At 38.9% G+C, this 13,461-nt stretch overlaps 2 protein-coding genes across 9 annotated transcripts in view; one reads left to right on the forward strand and one right to left on the reverse strand.

Annotated features, from left to right (window-relative positions):
* The window catches only part of rfx2 (regulatory factor X, 2 (influences HLA class II expression)), a 45,711-nt gene that overhangs the window by 28,564 nt on the left and 3,686 nt on the right, over nt 1-13,461 (reverse strand). Inside the window, exon 1 of one of the 8 annotated variants that reach the window (XM_079896089.1) lies at nt 3,223-3,382. The exons of the other annotated variants lie outside the window; for them this stretch is intronic. The gene's annotated coding sequence lies outside the window, so the exon portion shown is untranslated. Of the gene's footprint in view, nt 1-3,222; nt 3,383-13,461 lie in introns of those variants that run through there. 8 annotated transcript variants of the gene reach the window in all.
* acsbg2 (acyl-CoA synthetase bubblegum family member 2) overlaps nt 9,400-13,461 on the forward strand; it is a 30,071-nt gene continuing 26,009 nt past the window's right edge. The window contains exon 1 of the mRNA XM_079896086.1: nt 9,400-9,607. The gene's annotated coding sequence lies outside the window, so the exon portion shown is untranslated. The remainder of the gene's footprint in view (nt 9,608-13,461) is intronic.

Raw genomic sequence — 13,461 nt, forward strand, 5'->3', positions numbered from 1 at the left:
AATTCAAATAGATTCAAACATGTGTCAAGCGGGAACTGTGACAACTCTTATCAGTAGCTAAAGGCATAATCAAATTAGCTGTATATTTAAATCAACAAAAACTCAAGGAGTGGTGGCTGGTAGAGTTTTATGAATGACGTGGGTTCCAGTTCTGTGGAAATCTGTGGATTTGCGGGCACAGATTATGTGTGGGTGTAATCACCCAGTCATCACCAGGCTGGAAGTTTTCCAATTTGTTTACACCAGTTAGAAGCGTGTACATGGTCACAGTCATGCTTTCCAACTGGACTTGCAGGATCAGTCAACCGGAGTTATTTGGTTCAAATCCCACAGACTTTATCTAACGCTCACCTGAACCAGACTGGAAACACAAATCAGAACGTCAACAAGCTTCATCAAAACTCAGAGGGTAAATAGTTGAGTAGTAGAGTGTGCTTAGATCTTTTAAAAGAAAGGAATTTGCCTGAGGGGTGCTGCATTGGTTATAAATATGTCCTGGGCTGTCCCTGCTGCAGTTATCTTTGGAGCTGATTCCTGCCTACTGCTATTATTCGCAGAGAATGGGAGAGATCGCTCGCTTCGGTGAGAAATCAAACTTCAGCCTGTCAGTCTGAGTACTGAGCAGCGGTTCTCAACCAGCTTTTTCAAGGTCCAAAATTTGCATTAACTTGCATTGAGCGATTTTTCAAGTAAGGACTTAAATCGCAGTAAGATGCTTACATGACACAAGCAAAACTCTTCACTCCTGTTTACATGCATACTTTTCATAACTTACCATAACCACTCATCTAGAGGAGCTTCTTTCAATAAAATAGAGAAAGAGTAAAAGAAGGTTAGTTAAGGCCCTGATATACGTATAGATTAAGTTTGTGATACCTTTCCCGAAAAAGAAATGTGAAATACTAGCGCTGCTGGGAGATATTTTAGATGAAGATGTAAAAATGTGCTGCGCACTTTCCTCTCAATGACAAAATAAACAAAGAAAAGAACAGTGGTGAGAAAACAGCAGTTAAGAAAGCATCTGATCATAGTCTCATTGACATGTTTGCACAAGCTCTGCAATTTGCCATTCCTCTGAGGTCGCATCATGTTTATTAATATAAACAAGTATTTATATAGCACTCTATACAATAGATTGCTTTAAAGCAGCTTTACATTATAAAAATAAATAAAAAATGAAAAAAAACAGATTCAGTGTTGCTTTCAATTTAAAGTACAACTTTCTAAACTAAATGAACCGGAGATGATTTCCACATTCAAGAAAGTGGAGCTGCAGAGCACACCTAGCTATTATGTAAACGCCATGGGCCAACGATAGTTAACCAGCCGGAGCAAACTTTTCTGGAATCTTTGCTTTGGCAAAGCAGTTTCGAACTCCCGAATCAAACTACAAATTAATTTTGTGATTGTTCGAAATGACGTCACAGCAGTTGTTCTTCGATTTCGCTTGAAGTATATTGGAGTCGTTAGATGTGCACGTCACTCTTGTCTGAGCTCCAAGAAAAGGTTAGAATCCACACAAATTCCCCACCAGCAGCTACGGGCCGCACAAAGGCAGAAAACAGCAGGAGGCCCCCCGGCACTTTGGTGTGAAGACCGTGAGGGGCCCGTCCCGAATAGGATTCTGGTTTATTACAGTAGAGCAGAGACTCCCCGCCGCACAATACAAGCACTCACCTCTGCTCAACACAAATGAGCTATTAAAGACCGCCACAACATTGTGGCCATTTCCTTCTGTTCTCATTAACCTGAGTGCGAAGAGATGGAAAGCGAAATCCTCTCCTGGAAGTATGCTGGCAATAAACCAGGCCTAAATGACAAAAAAAACACAAAGTAATACCTGTGATTGAGGTTATTGTTGAGAAGAGGGTTTAGACACATCTGTCATAGACAGATTGAACTTAAACAACACTCGATCAGAGCAAAGCACATGCAGATGTTCAATTAAAAACAGGAGCCCACAGTCTTGGCTCTTGTTTGCACTGGCCCACATTGTTTGCAGAGCAACAACGGTTGCTAGTGGCAACACCGTCCACTCCCGTTTCCAGGAGCCTGTTGCTATGCAACCAACAGAATACTTCCCAAACCAAACAATGCCATCCCCCAAGTGATCCTTCTATCTCACATTAACCAGAAACTTAGAACAATAAATACATAAGCTATTACTCTGACCCTCTGGAGCGGAGGCAGGGACTCGGGAGGGGGGGCGGGGGGAGGCATGCGGTTATAGAGAAATATCTACAGAAAGCCGTACTTCAGGACTTACAACTTTCTCTGGTATGAGACGCTGACAGGGGCTGTTAAAGCCATCAGAAAGACAAAAAAAAAAGTAAAGAAAAGAAAAGAAAAGAAAAGAAAAGAAAAGCCGCCACAAGTCATGCTTGCACCGCAACACTCCAAACACAACAATCACTTTGTAAACGAAGCCTCAAATTACTTTTCCAACTAAATAATCCAGACGTTCATGACAGATTTGCAGTTTGGAAATAAACTCTGATTGCTTTTACGACACGCCGGAAGCTACGAACAGCCGTGCAATAAACCAGAGACACTTGTTGCCATTAAAGGGCCGTCTATACTGGACATCTGTGTCCAACAAGCTGGGCTGATGTTCCGCAGATACGCGCCTTTCAAACACAAAATGCTCCTACCACTTATGATATAGATAGACCATCCATCCAAACTAACTGCAAATATGAAGTGTGTTATTAAGTAATGGTGGTGTGTGTGATTCATAACTTTTATATACTGTATTTGCATACACAAATTTAAAGATCTGAGGCCAGGTAAGAGATTTCTCTAAGAAAGGCAGTTCTTCATATCTATTTCAATATCGTAATGACTGATCCACTGAGATTAAGGTTTGCAGATGGCAAGGTTGGGCTGAGGAAGTGGACAGTTTAAGTGGTCAGCTGGGTCCTCATGTGAGCCCCTCAAAACAAATCCCCCAAAATAGGCACATCTCCAAACCCTCAATCTTCAATTGCTGTCACAACCCTAGCCCATCCGTCGCCAGCACACCAAAAGCAAAGGGCTCTGCAGCCAGGGAGAATCGGTCGAGCGTTGCCATAGAGACCGTTTGTTCACACTTACAACTCCACAACCCCCCTCCTCCTCCTCCTCCTCCGGTAACCCTTTCCAGATTTCCGCACCACCCCCAACCCTGAGCTGAGGATGATTCCAAAAACGGGGAAATAAAGTGTTGTAAAAGAGAAAGCTTACCTTTGCAACATTTGCAAGAAGGTTAAGGACAACACTGTTAAATGTGTCTGGTTCCACAGAGATAACTGCCTTTTCTTTCAGGTTTCTTTTTTTATGGTGATGACAAACTGGTGGAACTCCAGTTTTTGTCGTCACACCACCTTGTTGCCCATAGTGATACAAAAACAGAGGACTGAGCTGTGAAAAGGAGTCTCTTAGAGCAGGTGTCTGTTTGGGGTGCGGAAATATACGTTCTGGTAACTACAGCAAGTGACACATGCAGGAAAGAGTTGTTCAGAAACGTGATGGATTCCAGTCAGACAAGTTACTGCTGCAAGCTTTATATTGCAACAGTGCAACAAGTTCTGGCTGGCAAATAAGAAGCTAGATTAAAACAAAAGCACTATTACATGCACAATTAAAATATGCATTTATATTTTTTTATATTATATATGTAATAAAATAAGTGCCATTTCTCTTTGAAAACCCTCTTCTGAAGACAGTGAGTGCCAAATGGCATCAGGTCAGCGCCAGCGGTAGCCAATATAGTCAAGAAGGAAGGAAGACAGAAACTTCCTAAAGTGATTCTGTCATGCCACATTGTCTCCACATTACGTCTACACCTCGACACTTGGATTTCAGAGTCACGTAGGCTGAGTAATCATTCTTTTGATAATCCACAAGAACAACATAGCCTTTACTCCATACCTTCTATGACTGATTTGATCTCATCTCAACAACAACTGGATTATCACACACCCTTTAAGATGTTGTTATGACACAGTGTGGTGATCTCTACCACTGTACGTAAAAAGCTTCTACATGTGTCATTGGTATTTATTTAAACTTGCTGATAATAGTCGCCCATTACCACCAAACAGGGAAAGACTGTCTATAGGCACATGAGACTTAATAAAATTTGATTTTGATCTGTCAGCACGGTTCAACACATGACAAATTCTGTCCAGCTCATCAAGCATCTTGCAAGTATCACATTATGTAATCCAATCCAATCACGTCAACGGCAGCTATGGTCAATCAAATGGGTGTTTCTCTGGATTGTGTGTGCCAAATATTCCAAGATAAGGACATTACATAAGAGAGATAGAGCAATAATCAGTTTGACCAATATTGTTTTACAGATATTCACAGATTTTCTACTTAAGGTGCAGTTACATTACTGTAATTTCAGTGTAATTTTGCAGACAAAAAAGGTCCATAATCTACCGTCAATGGTGCATGAAAAACCACTCGCAGAGATGTCACTTTGACTTTCAAACCAAGCAGCTTTCTGTTGGTCAGTGTGGCAAATTCACAAGACCAACTTAAACACAAGCAAAATCTGCATGAGGAACTTTTCTGCCAGCACGGGAAACTCCTGATCGTGCAGATTACCATTTAAACAGCTCACAAAATTTCAAATGTTTAGAAGCATTACACTTTTTTCAGTTAATTTTCTCATTAACAATAATTGCAATTAATAAAATATTCATTATGCATAATGTTTATTGTTGCAGTAGAATAATTTAGTTATCAATGTGGCAAAAAAAAAAAAAAAAAAAAAAAAAAATAGAAAGAAAACCCCACCTTAAGATTTGTTAAACAAGTATACAAGTTTCAGTCATGAAAATATTTTAATATGTAAAGTCCTATTGCTGCTTATCCGCATTTCCATACACCCATTTTCAAGATTGATATCTATGTGTTTACAAGCATCTATCTGATTCACACTGGGTTACCAAACAATGATATACCGAACAAAGGTGTGTTCTGTTTATGGGCATTACTGGTAAAAGTGATATCTTGATATAGAAATATAGTGTCATTTCAAGTCAAGATATCACATGACTAAGTCATCTGAATGATTCAGTCATGCCATTACTGGTGAAATACCGGTTATAATAAATATTAGGAGAATTGAATAAAATCTATTGTGAGTATGTGGTAAACTATATTTATTATAGTCCTTTAAACGATTGTTGCCCTGATTTGAAATTTACGAGAAATTTTAACTGGTTGTAACCTGCGTAATTTTTTTAATACACAAAAGGGAACAACCTGGATCTGTTGGAAGTTGATTCAATCCCGCCCCAAAGGAGCGCTCTGGGCTGCTGGGGGGGCAGAACGACTGTTTGAAAAGTTCTGCATACAATAGACTGATAGCAAAGAGGGCAATGAAGGAGTCAAACAAGGTTCAGCCCTCACAGAATCAACAAGCTCTCGTCTGGTGTCTATTCAGGTGCATAAAGAGGTATGAATGGGAAGCTGAAGTGCAAATCTGCACACAGGCATGGCTTGGGCAATGCATAGTAACTACAGAGATGTCAGCCTTGGCGGAAGAAAAGTCTTGAATAAATGCTCTTTTTTTCTAAGGGTCCGAGTGTACCGGAGTGAACTCCTCCAGGATGAATGAGAGGATGGATGGAGTCTGACGCTATAAAGTGTGCCAAACCTCATAGTGATGGATTTTAAACATAACAGAAGACAGAAATTGAGTACATTATAAATCTGGACTTTTTCAACTTAAACTAAATAAAGTAAATATTTAGTTTCAAGATGTTGTCCTAAATCACAGACGCTGTAAAAAGAACGTCAATGACTTGAGGTTAACATTAAGAAAACTGGAAAATGGACAGGAAAACACTAGTCGTATATTATGCAACAGTAAAAAGAGGGGACATTAGAGGGAATGTCCATCTCTCCAGACTAAGGCGAGAGAGAGGAGGCCATTGTGATGCAAATGTCACAGGCCAGTGTGCTGTTTGCGGCAGGAAATTTAATTAGCAGTTGTGGAGCTACGATACAAAGCAGGTGGAATGTAAAGAACGCTCAGACGAGGAGCGGCTTGAGACGAATTCGGGGGGGTTTGAACGCTGAGGGAGAGGTTCTTGTGAGCAACACATTTCAGTCTCAGACAAGTCTCAGCCTGCAGCTCAGACATCTCAACCAAGTCACCCGTTTCCTTTTTTCCCAAAAAGAAAACAAGGATCAGAGCACTTCGATTGCCTTTACTCATCATTTCATCATAGACCGGCTGGGCATGGGTTAGTGATACCGATGGCCGATATATCATAATTACACTATATCACATCACATTGTTTCATTTAAAGATTGTAAATTACACAAATATAACAATTGCAAAGTCTGAAGTTTGCTTTGTTTTGTGGAAATTATGGTTTAATAGGCTAGATATTCAAAGACTTAAAAGACATAATACGGTATAAATGCATATTTTATGAATATCAACAGTATATTAAAGTATTTTGCTGCATAAATTAGCCTATCTTTTAATGAAACGACAGCCCATCGGCTAATCTTAAACATGTTTGCTCTTAAACATTCATATTGGATTGATCTATTTTTTAACACCGAAAAAAACAAAAACATGTTTTATAAGAGAAGTCACGGACAATTGTGCGACAGGTATGATTCCGTTTATGGCACTTCTCATTCACTATGGTATCCACAAACAGTAACTGAACTCAAACGAAACTGAACGAAATTCAATGATAAGACCATCTCTACCCTGTCCATCTGAGTTCTGATAACTTTTTCTGTTTGACTGATAAGTGTCATAAACGGGACATTTATTTTTGACAGCACTAAGAAAATGGACAGTGCAAACAGACAGGAGCTCCCATTCTCAATCTTCATTGGTTTGGTTTACTGTATTTGTTTTACAGTTTTGTCTAATAATAGAAGGGCAAACACTATACTATTTTTAAAGCACTAATTGAGATCCCTAGATACTATTTATTCATTTTTCCAGAGCCTTTGGTTTCACTTTATTTTGTTTTTGTCCAATTTAGACACTCTACTAACTTTGTTCAGGTTCAGGTTAGTAGAATAAGTTGGCATATAGTTGCAAAGTTACTTATAGTCAGTAGTAAAATGTAATAAAAACCATCTAAATAAAGTGTAACCGAGCCTTTTATCCAAAGCAACTTAAAGCGATACATGTTACTGCCTCCTTGGGATGAAAAGTGCTACAAAGACTACATACTAAAACAGAGTTGAAGGACAGGCTAGAATAGATAGATATAGGCTGGATTGTGTCCCTGTCTGATTCCTTGAAAAAGTAGTATAACATCTCCTCAACAAGCCACATAATTTGAGTCTTCGTTCATGTTTGCAGCACAAATAATATGGGGTGAGTTGTGCATCAAAGTTTAATACTAATGGTTAGGAGCTTGTTCAAATCCCTAATCATGAGCGATAACAACAGAGCTAAAATAACTATTTGTACGCAATTATCAGGCTGAATCTTCTTGGCTGCATTTCAACCTGTCAATTCTATAAAGTTACAGGAGGAAGCTATTTCAGCAACGTTAGAGTGAGAGATAAGATAAAGAGATAATTACAGCCATGAACACAATAACAAAACATGATAATAACATCTATGGAGACATGAAAAAGTTCAATCATCAGCAGTGCTGCTCACGCTGCCAGGACGGACTAATGCTTGATTTCTAAATGCGCTTTTGTCAGTGCCAAAACAGCTTATGTGTATTTCAACTCAGATCAGTTAATTGGGTTTGTTTTGTGTAATTTATTAAAGGGATAGTAGTTCACCCAAAAATGAAAATTAGCCCATGATTTGCTCACCCTGAAGCCATCCTAGGTGTATGTGACATAGTTCTTTCAGACGAAAACAATGGGAGTTATATTCAAAAAATATCCTGGCTCTTCCAAGCTTTATAATGGCAGTGAATGGCCGTTTCTGTTTTGAAGTCCACAAGACTGCATCTATCCATCATAAACGAACTCCACACGGCTCTGGGGGGTTAATAAAGGCCTTCTGAAGTGAAGCGATGCGTTTGTGTAAGAAAAATATTCATATTTAACACGTTACAAAGTAAAATTCTAGCTTCCGCCATACGCAATCTACTTGCGCCTAAAGCGCAACTAAAGCCGGGTGCACACTGTGCGATTGTGGCCGCGATTTGGCCGTCTGAGATACATTTTGCCAAACCTAAAATAATCCTCTGATCCTAGGCTAAAATCTGAAGTCTTTGACCGTTAGTTTGACATGTTCACCGACAGCCGATTAATGACTGTTGCGATCAAATTTTACCTCAGACGAAATTCTGGCAGTGTCAGAAGATTTGACTCACAGTCCTGCAGTGTGACTTCTCCTACGACGACCGTCAAATTGTCTTCGTTTTTCAAAACTAACATTAGAGATTTCTTTGTGGCCACCATTTCAGTCCCGCGTGTAACGCAGCTCACTGTCACCGAACGTGTCATTGATTGATGATGTAAAACTCCGGACAAGTTTTCTTGTGTGCGTCCGTTTTTAATCGCGTCTTGACTGTCGTACAGTCTGACATTTATGACAACTGAGATCTTACAGTGTGATATGGATTACAGCGATGATCATGTTTATACAGTCTGACCAGAAACAATCGCAAAGGACTATTATAAATCGCACAGTGCGTCAAGGCATAGCGTAAATATCAGCAGTACGTCGCATTACTTGCGCTTTAGTAGTGGAATCTGTATGTTCATTTGGCCGGAAGCTAGTTATTTTACTTTTAATAGGAATATTTTTCTTACACACATGCATCGCTTCGCTTCAGAAGGCCTTTATTAACCCCCCAGAGCCGTGTGGAGCGTTTTTATGATAGATAGATGCAGTTTTATGGACTTCAAAACAGAAATGGCCATTCACTGCCATTATAAAGATCCTTGCACACTGAATCCGAAATTTTCGCATGCGTTTTTTCGTTTCCGTCATTCTGTGGCTCTAAACTGTCAAAACACCATTCAAACCCTTGTTACGGATGCGACGTGTGGTCGTATTTATTTTTTAACGTACGAAAATTTCGGACGCGAATTTCGGACTCAGTGTGCAAGGGCCTTAAAGCTTGGAAGAGCCAGGACAATTTTTAATATAACTCCGAAGTCGGTTGTAGTCGTCTGAAAGAAGAATGACATATACACCTAGGATGAGTAAATCATGGGCTAATTTTCATTTTTGGGTAAACTATCCCTTTAATGCTTGTAGTCCAAGTATTATGACCCCTTACAGCACAAGCGCAGCTGCCAGGTGGGTACAGCAGCGATCTGCTCCGGGCCGGGCTTCTTCCACACAGGCTAAATACAGCATACACACACGGGAGAGCTGTATCTTGTCATCTGCCACTCGCTCTGACACCCTTCCCCCCCATGGTGCATCGGTGCACAGTGCACACGTACAAATACTTTTCAAAACGGACCGCTGCAGCTGTCTCCTTGAGAGCTGCGCTCTACTATAGTCCATTAAAAGCTCAGCGTGGTTTAAGGTTACAGTAGACGCTGCTACAACAATCATAAAGTCTCCATGATGGCAAATGACTGGAGCTGAACTCTGACCTGGGAACAGGACGCAAACATGGGCACTGATTGATGAACGTGACCTAATGAGGTGAATAATGCACTTGCATGTACAGATTTAGGTATTTAATATCACACTATCACTTCCTGTTATGTAAATGTTCCTATCACTTCCTGTTATGCTTTCCTTGAATGATTTAAAGGGAAAGTTCACCCAAAAATGGAAAATTCTGTCATCATTTACTTCTTACATCTTTCTTCTGTGGAGCATAAAAGAAGATATTTTGAAGAATGTTTCAACCATTTTTGTCCATGCAATGAAATGAGACATTTTTCAAATTATATATTTTTATGATTCACAGAAGAAGGTCAGTCATACAGGTAATTTCTTAGAGATCGTCTATAGGTGATAAACTATAGTTCACAAACACCAGCCAGAACAGTACTGACACTTCAAAAGGAAGCGGATGTGTAAAATCATGGCGTTTATGTGAGTCACCTCACCTGGCTAAATATGGTACCATACTGTACCAGCATTTCCTCTTTGTTCTCCTTTCGCTGTAACCTGCTTTGCAAACCGAGACTGTGCACGTCCATCACCACAAACTGAGATTGAAGAGAGCTGATTAAAAACCATTGACTTTTGAAAGAATAACACAGCACCCCCAGCCCAGCCCCTCTCTTTCCATAACCCTGGCTGTATTTGTGTATCAAGTTGCCATGTAAACATAACAGCTGCTTGGATCTGGGTTGCACGGAATTCCATTCCCATTCCTTTATTTTTCTTTGTGGTGGGTGTGTAACCAAATTAAAAGCTTGATTTGGACTACACTGCATTACGGGGCTTTGTCAAAACAAGTGAACGAATGGTTTTGAATTTGCCCACAGGTTTAGAGCTAATCTGTTCATCACGTGTGCAATACAAATCTAAAGAATATATAATTACCGACACATCTGGGGTGTTTTGAGGTGAAACTTTGCCAAATATTGATTTCAGCATGATAAGATTTTGATTTTGCACAGTCAAACCGCCCAGCAGTTGACGTTTTACTTAATATTAATCATATCACGTGACAAAGAGCACAACGAAGACTAAGCGCCATTAACGTGAACTACTTAATATTCAAGAGCTAATCTTTTAAAATTCACCTACTTGCCTTTTTCAACAGTTAAACCATACTAGCTGTGATGAAAGAGCTGTCAAAAGACACAGTAGAATCACAAATGACAAAAATGCTATATATGAATATGTGAAGCCTTGAAAGCACATAATATAGGCTACACAAAGCAAGATTGCATGAAAAAATAGCCCACTTTAGTGAGGTTAAATTTATCATGCATTCACATTACTACCATAGAAACAGTTAGGCAGTGATCTAAAATAATTTCAATGTCACTCACACACTATCAAAATGCCTTATTCCTGCTCTTCTAGAAAGCACGGATATCAATATGTGCAATGAAGCCATCAAACAGGCAGTTTGCATTAACTGAAGCTTTAATAATGTCAACTTACACTGCATTCAAAAGTTTGGTGTTTGGCTTTTTTATTTTCATATTTTTTATTATGTAATTTATTCCTGTGATGGCAAAAATACATTTTTATCAGCCATTACTCCAGTCTTCAGAGTCACATGATCCTTTAGAAATCATTCTATTATGCTGATTTGCAGCTCAAGAAACATTTCTTCTTATTATCAATGTTTAAAATAGTTGTGTTGCTTACATTTTTGTGGAAACTGTTTTTTTTTCCCCAGGATTTTTTGATGAAGAGAAAGTTCAAAAGAACAACATTTATTTGACACAGAAATATTTTGTAACATTGTCTTAGATGTTTGATCAATGTAATGCAACCTTGTCGAATAATAGTATTAATTTATTTTTCAAAAATCTTATGACACATACTTTTGAATTGAAGTGTATGGCTGAACCAATGAATTAGTTTGGGTCGGGAAACTTGTTTACCTGAAAAATAACAGGTGGACGGCAAAAGGAGTGTTTGGGAAACCTGTATGGAAATCATCATTTTATTTGATTTAAATTCCATTTGGAGGCACAGGAATTAAACACCTCCTGTTACCGGGGCCCCCTAGTGCTCAGGGCTCTTGGTTGCATCCAAATTTGCCCACTGGGTTAAAGCATGTGCAAAAGAAGCCTATGCAAATTTACATTTAAACACTGAAATTCTTTGATTATAATTGGTGTGGGAGTCAGTCATGTTGAGAACAGAGTGTAGTGTACCGTCCTAGACTCAGACAGGGGGAGGTCTGAGCTGAAGGGAGCTTAGTGTGCAAACCAAACCTCGCAAAAACTAGCTAACTGGACATCACACAGCCCAGGAAACAGCGACTGGCCTCATCAATAATTAACTTCAATTACATGAATCATTCATTTCTCCTCCAGCCTGAACATGCACCTGTAACAACATATTTCATTACAGAAACCAGATCTTAGGGCTTTGGAGATGTTGCGTGGTGAAGATGCGTTTGAGGAGGATTTCAGAGCTCAGTGAAGCACCTGACAGACACGTCTGCAGCTTCAGCTGAGCTCAGGAGGGACCCGTCACACACAGCGACAAACACACTCCCACTCTGACAGGCAGAAACGCCTCATCTCAAACATCCTTGAACTGGTGCTGCAGAAAGGGTGAAATAATCGAAACTATCCAAGCATGGTGTTATAGATAGTGAAGAACGGGTCGGCCAACATGATCTGTGTGTTGCTTCAGGATCTGCCTCTCTCTCTATGCCAATTACCCTCATTATCAGCTGCGCTTTCAGTGGCACTGACACTCTCAGCTAAAGAGAGATCAATAGAGAAGCACGGCCCAATGAGGGGCGACACCTGGACCACACGCTATTGTCATGAAGAGGGCTCATTACCAGGCTCTCTGCTGAGCAGGTGTAACATCGCCACGGCGACACGGTGCAACTCCAGAAAAATGACAGCAGCTTTGGATGAGCACAGTCAAGCTGTTGTCAAAATGTTAGAGTCAGGCAGACCTGATCTCATTATGACGACAATGCAAATACATATCTCATTTGCTCACAATTACTACAGTATGGCATTCCAAATCACTGACACAGCTCCACTTAGTTACAACAAAGTTTAGAAAGGTGGGGAAAATATGCTATTATTCCTAAATGCAACAAAAGTTTTGAATTTGAGGTTTCCGACTAATTTTAAATGTACTTGCAAATGGTGATTTTTTTAATATAACAATGTGAGAATATAAAACATGGGAAATAAAGATATAGAATAAAACTATTTTATTATTATTAGTTTATATTATTATTTATATAAATTTATGCTGTTTAATATATGATCTGCAGATTGGATTTTGGGTCAATGGCAAATACTCTCCAACATTATAAAAAAAGGAAAAAAAATTACAATGAAATGTTGAAAAACATTTGCCAAATCCAATTTTGTATGAATTTTATTTTCATAGAATTCAAAATAAATCAATTAATTAATTAAAACGTATTGTGTGAAAGATTTCAAACATGTCAAGTTTTCTAACCATTAAGTAAATGCAATTAAAACCCCTTTTTAAAATTCCTTTTTGCACCCTGAATAAAATAAAGATTCATTTTTCATATTTTTATGGTAAAAAACAACAACATGATTTTTCATTAACATCATGGGGTTTTCATAGTGTTACTGTATTTGATCGAACCTATGCTTTTGCCTGGCCGAATTTTTTTTTTTTTTCAAAGGTCATAAAGGTCTAAAGGGGTCCACTATGATTTATGATTTTCTTGTCTCATGAGTCATGACAACACAATAAAATAACTTCCTTCACGCTGACTACCATAACCACACCAATTTAGTGTTCAAAAGTGGGTTGATTTAGTGGACAAAAGTTTTTTAAATCTTAGTAATAATAAAAAATAAAAAAATAAAAAAATACTTCACTTTAATGACAAAAAAACATCATTGACC

The sequence above is a fragment of the Squalius cephalus genome (genome assembly GCF_949319135.1).
Source record: "Squalius cephalus genome assembly, chromosome: 16".
Taxonomy (NCBI): domain Eukaryota; kingdom Metazoa; phylum Chordata; class Actinopteri; order Cypriniformes; family Leuciscidae; genus Squalius; species Squalius cephalus.